The sequence below is a fragment of the Salmo salar genome, chromosome 09, assembly GCF_965601325.2.
Source record: "Salmo salar chromosome 09, fSalSal1, whole genome shotgun sequence".
Lineage (NCBI taxonomy): Eukaryota > Metazoa > Chordata > Actinopteri > Salmoniformes > Salmonidae > Salmo > Salmo salar.
Window position 1 is genome coordinate 39,133,372 of NC_138299.1, and position 14,574 is coordinate 39,147,945.

A 14,574-nucleotide genomic window follows, 5' to 3' on the forward strand; every position below is an offset into this window, starting at 1 on the left:
TGGACAGCAGTGGAGAAGGTGGAAAGTTTCAAGTTCCTCGGCGTACACATCACGGACAAACTGAAATGGTCCACCCACACAGACAGGGTGGTGAAGAAGGCACAACAGCGACAGTGCCTCTTCAACCTCAGGAGGCTGAAGAAATTTGGCTTGTCACCTAAAACACTCACAAATGTCTACAGATACACAATTGAGAGCATTCTGTCGGGCTGTATCACCGCCTGGTACGGCAACTGCACCACCCACAACCACAGGGCTCTCCAGAGGGTGGTGGGGTCTGCACAACGCATCACCGGGGGCAAACTACCTGCCCTCCAGGACACCTACACCACCCGATGTCACAGGAAGGCCAAAAAGATCATCAAGGACAACAACCACCCGAGCCACTGCCTGTTCACCCCGCTACCATCCAGAAGGCGAGGTCAGTACAGGTGCATCAAAGCTGGGACCGAGAGACTGAAAACAGCTTCTATCTCAAGGTCATCAGACTGTTAAACACCCATCACTAACACAGAGAGGCTGCTGCCTACATACAGATTTTAAATAATTGGCCACTTTAATAAATGGATCACTAGTCACTTTATTAATGCCACTTTAATAATGATGTTTACATATCTTGCACTTCTCATCCCAGATGTATATACTGTATTTTATACCATCTATTGCATCTCGTCTATGCCGGTCAGTCATGGCTCATCCATATATTTATATGTACATATTCATATTCCATCCCTTTACTTAGATTTGTGTGTATTAGGTAGTTGTTGTGGAGTTGTTAGATTACATGTTAGATATTGCTGCACTGAACTAAAAGCACAAGCATTTCGCTATTCTCGCAATAACATCTGCTAACCATGTGTATGTGAGCAATAACATTTTATTTTATTTGATTAGTCTCAGCTCCCAGCTCTCCCCTCCTAGCTCTCCCCTCATAGCTCTCCTGTCCTAGCTCTCCTGTCCTAGCTCTCCCCTCCTAGCTCTCACCTCCTAGCTCTCCCCTCCTAGCTCTCCCCTCCTAGCTCTCACCTCCTAGCTCTCCCCTCCTTGCTCTCACCTCCTAGCTCTCCCCTCCTAGCTCTCCCCTCCTAGCTCTCACCTCCTAGCTCTCACCTCCTAGCTCTCCCCTCCTAGCTCTCACCTCCTAGCTCTCACCTCCTAGCTCTCACCTCCTAGCTCTCACCTCCTAGCTCTCCCCTCCTAGCTCTCACCTCCTAGCTCTCCCCTCCTAGCTCTCACCTCCTAGCTCTCCCCTCCTAGCTCTCACCTCCTAGCTCTCACCTCCTAGCTCTCACCTCCTAGCTCTCACCTCCTAGCTCTCACCTCCTAGCTCTCCCCTCCTAGCTCTCACCTCCTAGCTCTCCCCTCCTAGCTCTCACCTCCTAGCTCTCACCTCCTAGCTCTCACCTCCTAGCTCTCCCCTCCTAGCTCTCACCTCCTAGCTCTCACCTCCTAGCTCTCACCTCCTAGCTCTCACCTCCTAGCTCTCCCCTCCTTGCTCTCACCTCCTAGCTCTCACCTCCTAGCTCTCCCCTCCTAGCTCTCACCTCCTAGCTCTCCCCTCCTAGCTCTCACCTCCTAGCTCTCACCTCCTAGCTCTCACCTCCTAGCTCTCCCCTCCTAGCTCTCACCTCCTAGCTCTCACCTCCTAGCTCTCACCTCCTAGCTCTCACCTCCTAGCTCTCACCTCCTAGCTCTCCCCTCCTTGCTCTCACCTCCTAGCTCTCCCCTCCTAGCTCTCACCTCCTAGCTCTCACCTCCTAGCTCTCACATCCTAGCTCTCCCCTCCTTGCTCTCACCTCCTAGCTCTCACCTCCTAGCTCTCACCTCCTAGCTCCCAGCTCCCAGCACTCAGCTCCCAGTATCACCCCCAGCCCAGTCCCAGCACCACTCTCCTTGGTCCCAGCCCCACACCCCCAGTCAACTTGGTTTCCAAACAGGCCAATAAGTATTTACCATGTGGACTCCCTGTGAGGATACGATTGGGCTGGAATGGGCTGACTCACTGTGTGTGTGTGTGTATGTCTGCGTGCGAGCGAGCGAGAGACGGGCTGCTCCAGGCAGTGGAAGGGGTAGGAAGTGGAGCGGGCTAGGCGAGGAGACGGTCTCTGAGAGCCTGCCCAAGTAAACAACCCCCTACCTACCTACACACACACACACACACACACACACACACACACACACACACACACACACACACACACACACACACACACACACACACACACACACACACACACACACACACACACACACACACACACACACACACACCTCCTATGCTGTGTCACCTCTACAGTTTTCCAAGTGATCCCATTGTCGTGCCTCTTACGGGTAACGCCAGAGGAGGTGTGTGGTTTGTCATAACTCTTCATAACACTCTATTACCACTACTGCTATGATGTTTATAATGAAAGATGTTTATACATACTGGGCCTGTGAAGTACGTCATTGCACCCTGTCGAGGCCGCAATGTCCTTTTAAGATCAAGAAGTGGAAGTGAACTTGTCCTGCATTAAGAGAGAGCTTTCAAGAGAGAAAGGGAGTGAGGGAGAGCCCATATTTATGTGTATTTATTTTCCCGTTTGTACTTTCACTATTTGCACATCATTACAATACTGTATATATACATAATATGACATTTGAAATGTCTTTATTCTTTTGGAACTTCTGTGAGTGTAATGTTATTTTTATTGTTTATTTCACATTTGTTTATTATCTCCTTCACTTGCTTTGGCAATGTTATCACACATTTCCAATGCCAATAAAATCCTTGAATTGATAGAGAGAGAGAGAGAGAGAGAGAGACAGACAGGAAGGAAGGAAGGAAGGAAGGAAGGAAGGAAGGAAGGAAGGAAGGAAGGAAGGAAGGAAGGAAGGAAGCGATTCCCAAATCTTCCATTACAAAGCCATCACCTACAGAGAGATGAACCTGGAGAAGAGTCCCCTAAGCAAGCTGGTCCTGGGGCTCTGTTCACAAACACAAACAGACCCCACAGAGTCCCAGGATAGCAACACAATTAGACCCAACCAAATGATGAGAAATTAAAAAGATAATTACTTGACACATTTGGGAAGAATTAACAAAAAAACTGAGCAAACTAGAATGCTATTTGGCCCTAAACAGAGAGTACACAGTCAGTGGCAGAATACCTGTCCATTGTGACTGACCCAAAATTAAGGAAAACTTTGACTATGTACAGACTCAGTAAGCATAGCCTTGCTATTGAGACAGGCCGCCGTAGGCAGACCTGGCTCTCAAGAGAAGACAGGCTATGTGCACACTGCCCACAAAATGAGGTGGAAACTGAGCTGCACTTCCTAACCTCCTGCCAAATATATGACCATATTAGAAACACATATTTCTCTCAGATTACACAGACCCACAAAGAATTCGAAAACAAACCCAATATTAATAAACTCCCATATAATATATACCACAATGTGCAATAACAGCAGCAAGATTTGTGGCCTGTTGCCACAAGAAAAGGGCCCACCAGTGAACACCATTGTAAATACAACCCATATTTATGTTATTTATTTTCCCTTTTTTAGGAATTAGCCGTAATTGGATAAACCTACATTTTTTACCAATTAATTCCGCTTGGTTACAGGAATTTCTGACTGGATGGTTTGTCTCCTTTTATTCTCTCTCTACATGCTGCTGGACAACAATAACTGATTTCTTCTTGACTTGAAACCCAGATGAGTTCTTAGCGCTCCCTCCTCCTGACAGAAAGCCATTGTTTCTCAAGTCGAGTCACAGCTACCGGAAACTTTGGTTTGTGATTGTTCTGTCTCATTGCTTTGAAATATACTGTATAGTACTGTAATAATAGCAGTACTGAGAGGGAATAACAGCAGAACAATATATATTTTAGACAGACAACAAATGGAAGAGCCACTCAGTCTGACCCGAGGTGCGTTGGAAAAAAAGTTGACAGTTCAATTCACTAAACAAGCCCTTCAGGGCTATAGCAGGGATCATAAGGGTTACATATCTCACCACTGTAAAAAAAAACGACTGAGGTTGATTGTAAATGTGTACTCAGATTTCTCAGGGCAGTCTTCCATCTAGATAAAGCAGCCAGTTCACCTGTGATACAAGTCAGTATTCGACCTCCATCCATGTCTGAGGATGTTGGGAGATGGCATGGAAACTGGCCACTAGGGGCAGCAGTGAGTGCTGTTATCTCCAAGTAGGATTCGGTTTTGCTAGGTGTTGTGGACAAGGTTGGCAGATGGGTGTAAGCATCTGCCTCAGATTCCAAAGGTTGCAAGTTCAAATCAAGTAATTTAAAATGATTTTTGTTTTAAGCCTGTCCCAAACCTTAACCATTCAGAGTTAATGCCTAACCTTGAGATTTCGGAGTTAATACCTAAACTTAACTTAAACACTTTGAAATTTGACTTTATGCAACAACTTGGATGAACATCTAATTCTGACGTGAGACTGTGAGAGCTAGTTGAGATAAGGCCTTACCTGGAACCTGTTTATCAGGCCTCCCTCTGTCCTACCTCTACTCTACCCTCAGGATAAACCTGCTGACTGACTGACAGACACACACACGCACGCACACACACAGGCGCGCGTGCACGTACGCACACGCACACACAGGCACGCACACACAGGCACACGCATTTTTGTGTATGAGTGTGTTTGTGCCTGTGTGTTTTGTGCTGGCGTGAGCGTGAGATTTGTGTTTTCTCTGACTCTGTGCAACTCGAGATCATTGTGAAACTCAGACAGAATCCTCTTTAGCTATTCCTCTATCCCCAAGGCCATTCCCTTCAGAGTTGCGCAGCAGTCTACGGCACTGCATCTCAGTGCTAGAGACGTCACTACAGACCTTGGTTCGATCCCGATCTGTATCACAACTGGCCTTGATCGGGAGTCCCATAGGGCAGCGCTGTCCGGGTTACAGGAGGGTTTGACTGTCATTTTAAATAAGAATTTGTTATTAACTGACTTGCCTAGTTAGAAAAACAAAATCTGTTCTCAACTCAAACACACCAATGATATAGTCTTGTTTGATTGAGAGAACGAGTGTGTGTAAGTGTTAAAAGTCAGTAGATAAGAAACTCACTATCAAATAACAGCTAAAAACATGTAAACGTACCTTGAATGTGTTGTTTAATTGCTTCCAATTCAATCCTATATTTTTCTATGTATCTTTTGGTTTACAACTATTTATCTGCTGTCTTTATCTTTAGCCTTGTGTTGTTATTTTGAACTGCTTATGTTTCTATTGCAGCTGATATATGAATATTTCTACAAACATGATAGTTATCTTCTTATATGCCAATCTGTAAACCCTTCAAGACAACAGTCATGTGTTTGTGGTTTCTATAAATACTCTGATGATCTCTGCTGTACTTATCACAGGTTCTGCTCCAGTAACAAGACAGCGTCTGAACCCCAAATTGCACACCATTCCCTATACACTACACTTCTTTTGAAAAGAAAAGTGGTTCACTACGTAGGGAATAGGTTGTGAAATGGGACTCAGTCAGAGTCACATCTCCTCTGGGCTTCCTCTTTGACTGCAGTGGGCTAAATCAGGGTCGCACTTTCTTGGTAGTTTTAAACAAATCTACTTTGACACAAAAGTACCCACCTCACACAAATGGTAATATGCTTTAAAAAAGAAGACATCTGTACCATGTCAGATATAGAGTAGAAATGCATGAGTTTGCGCCAGAATGTTACACTTTATGTACTGTACATAACAGAAGACTGAAATATAATAAAACCATTTGACATAGAAACATCAGATTTTCATAGTTTTTTTATTTTGATTAATTATTTAAAAAAATATGAATTACATTCCATCCATGAGGCCACTAGGTCATTTGACTACAGTCTTAACTCTAACTTGACCTGTGATGTCATCTTTTACAGTGTCTGTTGTTTATATCTAAAGGCGTCATTTACTTAGGGTGTGTATGTGAATGTGGTTATTTAAATAATCACCCTGGCTGCTAAACTGTTCCCGTACGCTGTTACATGCTGCCTCTATGTATTGATGTCTTCAGGAAACAGATGGTGAAGAACACAACTGAGACACCAGGGACGAAGAAGACACTACTATCTCACAAAGGGCTTGGAAATACATTGAGACCAATATAATTCGCTGTTACTTCATATCTACTATTTGATTGGTTGTGTCATCTTATTCCTCGCCTGTCCTCTGCATTCCCATGCCTGGCTCCTTGTGATAGAACTAGGACTACTAGGGAAGAACTCAACCACAGAGCTCAATTTAAGTCAAGTGTACGTGTTGTGTCACTAGTTAGAATGGCTGGGTGTGTTTCCACAACCCGTCAGGCAGCCATCTGTCTCTCACTCAGGGCCCATGGAAACCACCCCACCTCTCACAAAATCATTTCAAATTCTTTAGCTGAGCTTGATTGAGCTTGCCTGTTGCAATGTAAACAATAGAAAAGTCCCGAAAGTGCAAACCCTGCCCACCTGACACTCCAGGCAGGCTAAAACCAACATTCAAAAGTTGTTTAACGATTTCCAATAGTATTTGAACCCAGTTCTGCTCTTCTCACCCAGCATATTTTTTCTTTCTCTCTTTTTTAGTTCAAGGGTGAACACTTAGCTTGAAAAAACACGTGACACTAGATCCTGCTAGCTAATGTGCGCACGACTAAGGTAAGAAATGTGTCACAGTCATAAGCCTGCTGTGCATAATAAGTGTGTGTGTATGCGTGTGTGTGCGTGTGTATGCGTGCGTGCCTGTGTGTATGCGTGTGTGTGTGTGTGAGTGAGTGTGTGTGTGTATGCGTGCGTGCCTGTGTATGCGTGTGCCTGTGTGTGCGTGCGTGCGTGTGTATGCGAGCGTGCGTATGTGCGTGCGTGTGTGTATGCGAGCGTGCGTTTGTGCGTGCGTGTGTGTATGCGAGCGTGCGTGCGTGCGTTTGTGCGGTGTGTGTGTGTGTGTGTGTGTGTGTGTGTGTGTGTGTGTGTGTGTATGCGAGTGTGCGTGCGTGGTGTGTGTGTGTGTGCGAGTGTGTGTGCGTGCGTATGCGAGCGTGCGTATGTGCGTGCGTGCGTGTGTGTGTGTGTGTGTATGCGAGCGTGCGTATGTGCGCAGGGCAGAGGATTGACTAAGCTACATCTACAGGGTCAGTCAGTTGTCTTAATGACCTGTTATCAGTCTAAATCTGACACTGAGGATCACAGAGCTACAGACGTTAATAGATAAAGAACCTGGCCATGTCTCTACTTCCCATAGTCCATTTCCCTGGAACAGCAATGTAGCCTAGACGTTCTGCATCCCAAATGGCACCCTATTCCCTACATAGTGCACTACTTTTGACCAGGGTTCTATGGGTCCATTTGGGATGCATCCGAGGTCTAGCTTGAGAAGAATCGGGTGAGATCTCTAGCTAGAGAATAAACATTGTATCTTGAAGTACGCCATGTAGCAGTGAGCACAGTATGAATTGTGGTTAATTAGTCTACTCTACCCTCACACCGTTTCTGTCCTTGACTGTTCACCTAGTTCAACAGGGCTGATGAAATAGTCACAGTGCTCTGGCAACATTCTGTTCAATCATAAACCTGCCTCTGGATAGCCCGTGTAACCCGAACCCTACCCCTCATTCATTCATTCATTATTCCACTACAGGCCTTCCTAAGGTGGGTGATGATTACCCCTTCCCTATCACACACACACACACGTAAGTTTCCGTGATATTCTTACTCAGCTGGGACCAGAGTTAAATGGAAATAGCAGTTAGCACATCCAGCACTCACTGTTTGCTTTCCCTCCTTTCCCAAACATAGATGGAGAACCAACCACTGGTAGAACTATCACAAAGTCTACCTGGCTGTTGCACAACTTAAGCCTGCTATCAGGCAAGCTCTTTTTAGGCTTTCAGGTTAGGCTACTGCTGACAGAAGAAACCTAAAGGCCGGGTTCCCAGACACAGATTAAGGCTTGTCCTGGACTAAAGGTTTACGCATGTTTCGGTTGGCGCCTAGCTGAACTCGGCTAAGCGAACTGAACGAGTGTGCTCCCATACCTTCGACCTTCACTTGAAAAGACCTTCACTTGAAAAACAAAAGAAAAACTAAAATAGTACTGTTTGTCCATCTTGAGACACCGTAGCCAGTTTACACTTCCTCAAAATAGTCTGAATTAATCTAGGGCTGTGTTCGAATACCCATACTAAGACTCTGTGTACTACATATGTAATGAGTATATACTACATACTATTAGTTCATTTTAGTATACTGTAAACGAACAGTATCGTTTCAGTTGAGTGTACTAGAACTTCGCCTAACTACCGGAAGTTGATGCTGTTGCTATGCAACCTCTAGCTAGCTTGTTAGCATAATAAATGACTAGCTAAACATTTTAGGATTTCAGGTGTGTTCGTAAATTCAATCTGCAGTGCCAGAGTGTGCTCTGGGCGTTCGTAAACCCAGAGCGTTGTCAGATTGTAAATTCAGAGTGTTTCGTTCTCGGAGGGTTCAGAGCCCACACTGGACGCTCTGGCAGAGGAGCAGGATTGATCCGAGTGTTCAATGGCAGTCAAGCACCCAAGCTAACTAGCTAGCGTTGGCTAGCTACTTCCAGACACAAATGAGAGAACACCTCACTCTGACCATTTTCCTCACCATAACAGAGCTGGTCAGGCTGTTTTCATGTTATGCAGAGCGTTGGTGACTGTAACTGTGCTGCTGGCAACAATTTATTACGTTTTTTTTGCCGACGTTTACTGACACCGGCCATATTCAACGGTGCGCGAGAGTGCTCTGAAATTGGAGTATATAGCCAAATTAGCTAAGAATAATGTGAATAATCAAGTCAATTAATGTTGGTTAGTTAGTTAGATAATATACTGCCTATCAAGTTTGATGTATTAGTATCCAACTAACATTAGGTAACTAGCTAACATACCAGTACATACTGCTGTAATACTAATTGTCAGCCAACATGTGTAACATAACTGATTTGAAAAGTCATTACTTTATTACATTGCTCAACATTTTCTTAACATTTGTCAGTAGTTAGTTCAATGAATTTGTATACCCTCTCGTCGGACTTCGGATGCATATTTTCCTCCATTTTCTTCAAATCTGAAAACGTTGTGAAGCCACGCCCATTTTCTGAAGAATTGCATTATGGGCCCTAAAAGTACAGAAATAGTGTCCAATACATGTATACTTCGTATTTTGTTGAATTTAGTACGACATCCGGGAACTTTTGACATACTAACTATGTCCATACTATGACCAATAAGCATACTATATACTCAATTCACGTCACAAATAGTACAGTTAGTGCGGTTAGTATGAGTATTCGAACACTCAAGAAATCTGTCACTTATTTTGAGGTTTTTGCAGAGGAGATAAGAAGCATTTTCAAAGGTGATATTTAATTGAAAGTGTTGATGGCTGAGAAATGTGGGTCAGGGAAACTGGTCTGACAGGCACTGTAGGTGTTCATTGCTCTACTGTAGTTATTCATTTCCATCATGTCAGTATAATGGAAAGTCATGTCCACATCCCATTATGGAACGCATCTTCTTGTCACCATGTTTCAAAGAGTCTTGCACCACTGAGCCAAGCACACACTCAACTCTGCCGTTTGTGGTTTTGTGTGTGTCTGTTCCCGCGTGTGCATATGAACAACCGCTTCCTGATGTGCACGTTTGCGATGCGTTTACAATGTATGTATGCACCAAACAGCTCACAAACAGGATGCAGCCTACTGTCCTATTTAGCTCCCCTGAAAGGCTGCAACCGGAAAGACAACATGGTGGTGAGCACAAGCTGTTCTCACCTGGGTCGCCTTGCATAGAGGGAGATAGAGAGAAATATTGTTTTCGGTCACAAAAGCCTCCAGGTATGATGCATTGTGATGCAGTATAAGACTTCACATGAGCATGTATAATCCCAGATTTCTACTGTTTTGTTCATTGGAGGTCAGGAGCGTTGTCATTTCTTAAACTGCTGTTCTGTTCTTGAGGATTCTTAGAAGCTACATTTTGTTGGGGCTAAGCTCTTTACAACACTGAGGTTAAGGTTACTTGGCACCCAAAGTTGTTGAGAAACCCTTTGTTTACACAGGTGAGCAGTCTCATCTGTCTACCTGTCATGATTTGGGGGAGGGCCTAAAGAAATCCCAGGCCCCCAGCAGGTGCTCCCTCTCTCCTGGCCTCACATGGCCTGCTCAGGGCGACACACAGGAACAAGACAATCCATCAGAAGCAACAACCTGAACTGGGGAAACAACAAGGGCCTTATGGGTCAACTGCCTGGGGTCAGCACTCAGCATAGTAAAAGTTAGTTCCATTGTAAGGAGTTACTTCCTGATCTGCTCTGGACATCTCTGCCATCTGATACAACACTCAGTGAGGGCAGAGGAAAGTGTCTGGCACAATCAGCTCAAATAAAATAGTCCAGTAGTCATGAAAAAGGAGATTTTTTTTTTTTTAAGCAGGGTAATGCCGCACTTACGTCCTAGTCGGAACTAGAAAACTCAGGAATGTCCAACTCGCTAACTGGTTGAATGAGGCACGTGTATAACTACAACTAGTTGGCAAGTCAGAAATGTCAAGAGTTCTGACTAGCACGTGAATGCAGCATACACCCATCTGTACACCCATCTGGGAATGGCGCTGGCATGTATAGCAGCCATTTCACGGGTCCTGACCAATTATGCTATTTAGTGTTTTCTTTTGCACCGAACTTAACTTTCTTTGTACATAATATTTCCGCCATTGTTACCCATGACCGAAAATAGCTTCTGGAAATCAGAACAGCAATCACTAACCCCGATTTGGATGACGAATTCTACTTCAATGACTCGGCAGCACAGGAAAATTACTCACTCAGGATCAGGCCCTAATTCATGACCCTCTGAAGTGGAAAAGACGGTGATATAGAGGCCGAAGTGGGGGCAGCCTGATGAAACTACGATATAGAGCCAGACGTGGGGGAAACCTGATGAAACTACGATATAGAGCCAGACGTGGGGGAAACCTGATGAAACTACGATATAGAGCCAGACGTGGGGGAAACCTGATGAAACTACGATATAGAGCCAGACGTGGGGGCAGCCTGATGAAACTACGATATAGAGCCAGACGTGGGGGAAACCTGATGAAACTACGATATAGAGCCAGACGTGGGGGAAACCTGATGAAACTATGATATAGAGGCCGAAGTGGGGGCAGCCTGATGAAACTACGATATAGAGCCAGACGTGGGGGAAACCTGATGAAACTACGATATAGAGCCAGACGTGGGGGAAACCTGATGAAACTACGATATAGAGCCAGACGTGGGGGAAACCTGATGAAACTACGATATAGAGCCAGACGTGGGGGAAACCTGATGAAACTACGATATAGAGCCAGACGTGGGGGAAACCTGATGAAACTACGATATAGAGCCAGACGTGGGGGAAACCTGATGAAACTACGATATAGAGCCAGACGTGGGGGCAGCCTGATGAAACTACGATATAGAGCCAGACGTGGGGGAAACCTGATGAAACTACGATATAGAGCCAGACGTGGGGGAAACCTGATGAAACTATGATATAGAGGCCGAAGTGGGGGCAGCCTGATGAAACTACGATATAGAGCCAGACGTGGGGGAAACCTGATGAAACTACGATATAGAGCCAGACGTGGGCGCAGCCTGATGAAACTACGATATAGAGCCAGACGTGGGGGAAACCTGATGAAACTACGATATAGAGCCAGACGTGGGGGAAACCTGATGAAACTACGATATAGAGCCAGACGTGGGGGAAACCTGATGAAACTACGATATAGAGCCAGACGTGGGGGAAACCTGATGAAACTACGATATAGAGCCAGACGTGGGGGAAACCTGATGAAACTACGATATAGAGCCAGACGTGGGGGAAACCTGATGAAACTACGATATAGAGCCAGACGTGGGGGCAGCCTGATGAAACTACGATATAGAGCCAGACGTGGGGGAAACCTGATGAAACTACGATATAGAGCCAGACGTGGGGGAAACCTGATGAAACTACGATATAGAGCCAGACGTGGGGGAAACCTGATGAAACTACGATATAGAGCCAGACGTGGGGGCAGCCTGATGAAACTACGATATAGAGCCAGACGTGGGGGAAACCTGATGAAACTACGATATAGAGCCAGACGTGGGGGAAACCTGATGAAACTATGATATAGAGGCCGAAGTGGGGGCAGCCTGATGAAACTACGATATAGAGCCAGACGTGGGGGAAACCTGATGAAACTACGATATAGAGCCAGACGTGGGGGAAACCTGATGAAACTACGATATAGAGCCAGACGTGGGGGAAACCTGATGAAACTACGATATAGAGCCAGACGTGGGGGAAACCTGATGAAACTACGATATAGAGCCAGACGTGGGGGCAGCCTGATGAAACTACGATATAGAGCCAGACGTGGGGGAAACCTGATGAAACTACGATATAGAGCCAGACGTGGGGGAAACCTGATGAAACTATGATATAGAGGCCGAAGTGGGGGCAGCCTGATGAAACTACGATATAGAGCCAGACGTGGGGGAAACCTGATGAAACTACGATATAGAGCCAGACGTGGGGGAAACCTGATGAAACTACGATATAGAGCCAGACGTGGGGGAAACCTGATGAAACTACGATATAGAGCCAGACGTGGGGGCAGCCTGATGAAACTACGATATAGAGCCAGACGTGGGGGAAACCTGATGAAACTACGATATAGAGCCAGACGTGGGGGAAACCTGATGAAACTACGATATAGAGCCAGACGTGGGGGCAGCCTGATGAAACTACGATATAGAGCCAGACGTGGGGGAAACCTGATGAAACTACGATATAGAGCCAGACGTGGGGGAAACCTGATGAAACTATGATATAGAGGCCGAAGTGGGGGCAGCCTGATGAAACTACGATATAGAGCCAGACGTGGGGGAAACCTGATGAAACTACGATATATAGCCAGACGTGGGCGCAGCCTGATGAAACTACGATATAGAGCCAGACGTGGGGGAAACCTGATGAAACTACGATATAGAGCCAGACGTGGGGGAAACCTGATGAAACTACGATATAGAGCCAGACGTGGGGGAAACCTGATGAAACTACGATATAGAGCCAGACGTGGGGGAAACCTGATGAAACTACGATATAGAGCCAGACGTGGGGGAAACCTGATGAAACTACGATATAGAGCCAGACGTGGGGGAAACCTGATGAAACTACGATATAGAGCCAGACGTGGGGGAAACCTGATGAAACTACGATATAGAGCCAGACGTGGGGGAAACCTGATGAAACTACGATATAGAGCCAGACGTGGGGGAAACCTGATGAAACTACGATATAGAGCCAGACGTGGGGGAAACCTGATGAAACTACGATATAGAGCCAGACGTGGGGGCAGCCTGATGAAACTACGATATAGAGCCAGACGTGGGGGAAACCTGATGAAACTACGATATAGAGCCAGACGTGGGGGAAACCTGATGAAACTATGATATAGAGGCCGAAGTGGGGGCAGCCTGATGAAACTACGATATAGAGCCAGACGTGGGGGAAACCTGATGAAACTACGATATAGAGCCAGACGTGGGCGCAGCCTGATGAAACTACGATATAGAGCCAGACGTGGGGGAAACCTGATGAAACTACGATATAGAGCCAGACGTGGGGGAAACCTGATGAAACTACGATATAGAGCCAGACGTGGGGGAAACCTGATGAAACTACGATATAGAGCCAGACGTGGGGGAAACCTGATGAAACTACGATATAGAGCCAGACGTGGGGGAAACCTGATGAAACTACGATATAGAGCCAGACGTGGGGGAAACCTGATGAAACTACGATATAGAGCCGACGTGGGGGACCTGATGAAACTACGATATAGAGCCAGACGTGGGGAAACCTGATGAAACTAGATATAGAGCCGAGTGGGGCAGCCTGATGAAACTACGATATAGAGCCAGACGTGGGGAAACCTGATGAAACTACGATATAGAGCAGACGTGGGGGCCTGATGAAACTACGATATAGAGCCAGACGTGGGGGAAACCTGATGAAACTACGATATAGAGCCAGACGTGGGGAAACCTGATGAAACTACGATATAGAGCCAGACGTGGGGGAAACTGATGAAACTACGATATAGAGCCAGACGTGGGGGAAACCTGATGAAACTACGATATAGAGCCAGACGTGGGGAAACCTGATGAAACTACGATATAGAGCAGACGTGGGGGAAACCTGATGAAACTACGATATAGAGCCAGACGTGGGGGAAACCTGATGAACTACGATATAGAGCCAGACGTGGGGAAACCTGTGAACTACGATATAGAGCCAGACGTGGGGGAAACCTGATGAAACTACGATATAGAGCCAGACGTGGGGGAAACCTGATGAAACTACGATATAGAGCCAGACGTGGGGGAAACCTGATGAAACTACGATATAGAGCCAGACGTGGGGGAAACCTGATGAAACTACGATATAGAGCCAGACGTGGGGGAAACCTGATGAAACTACGATATAGAGCCAGACGTGGGGGAAACCTGAT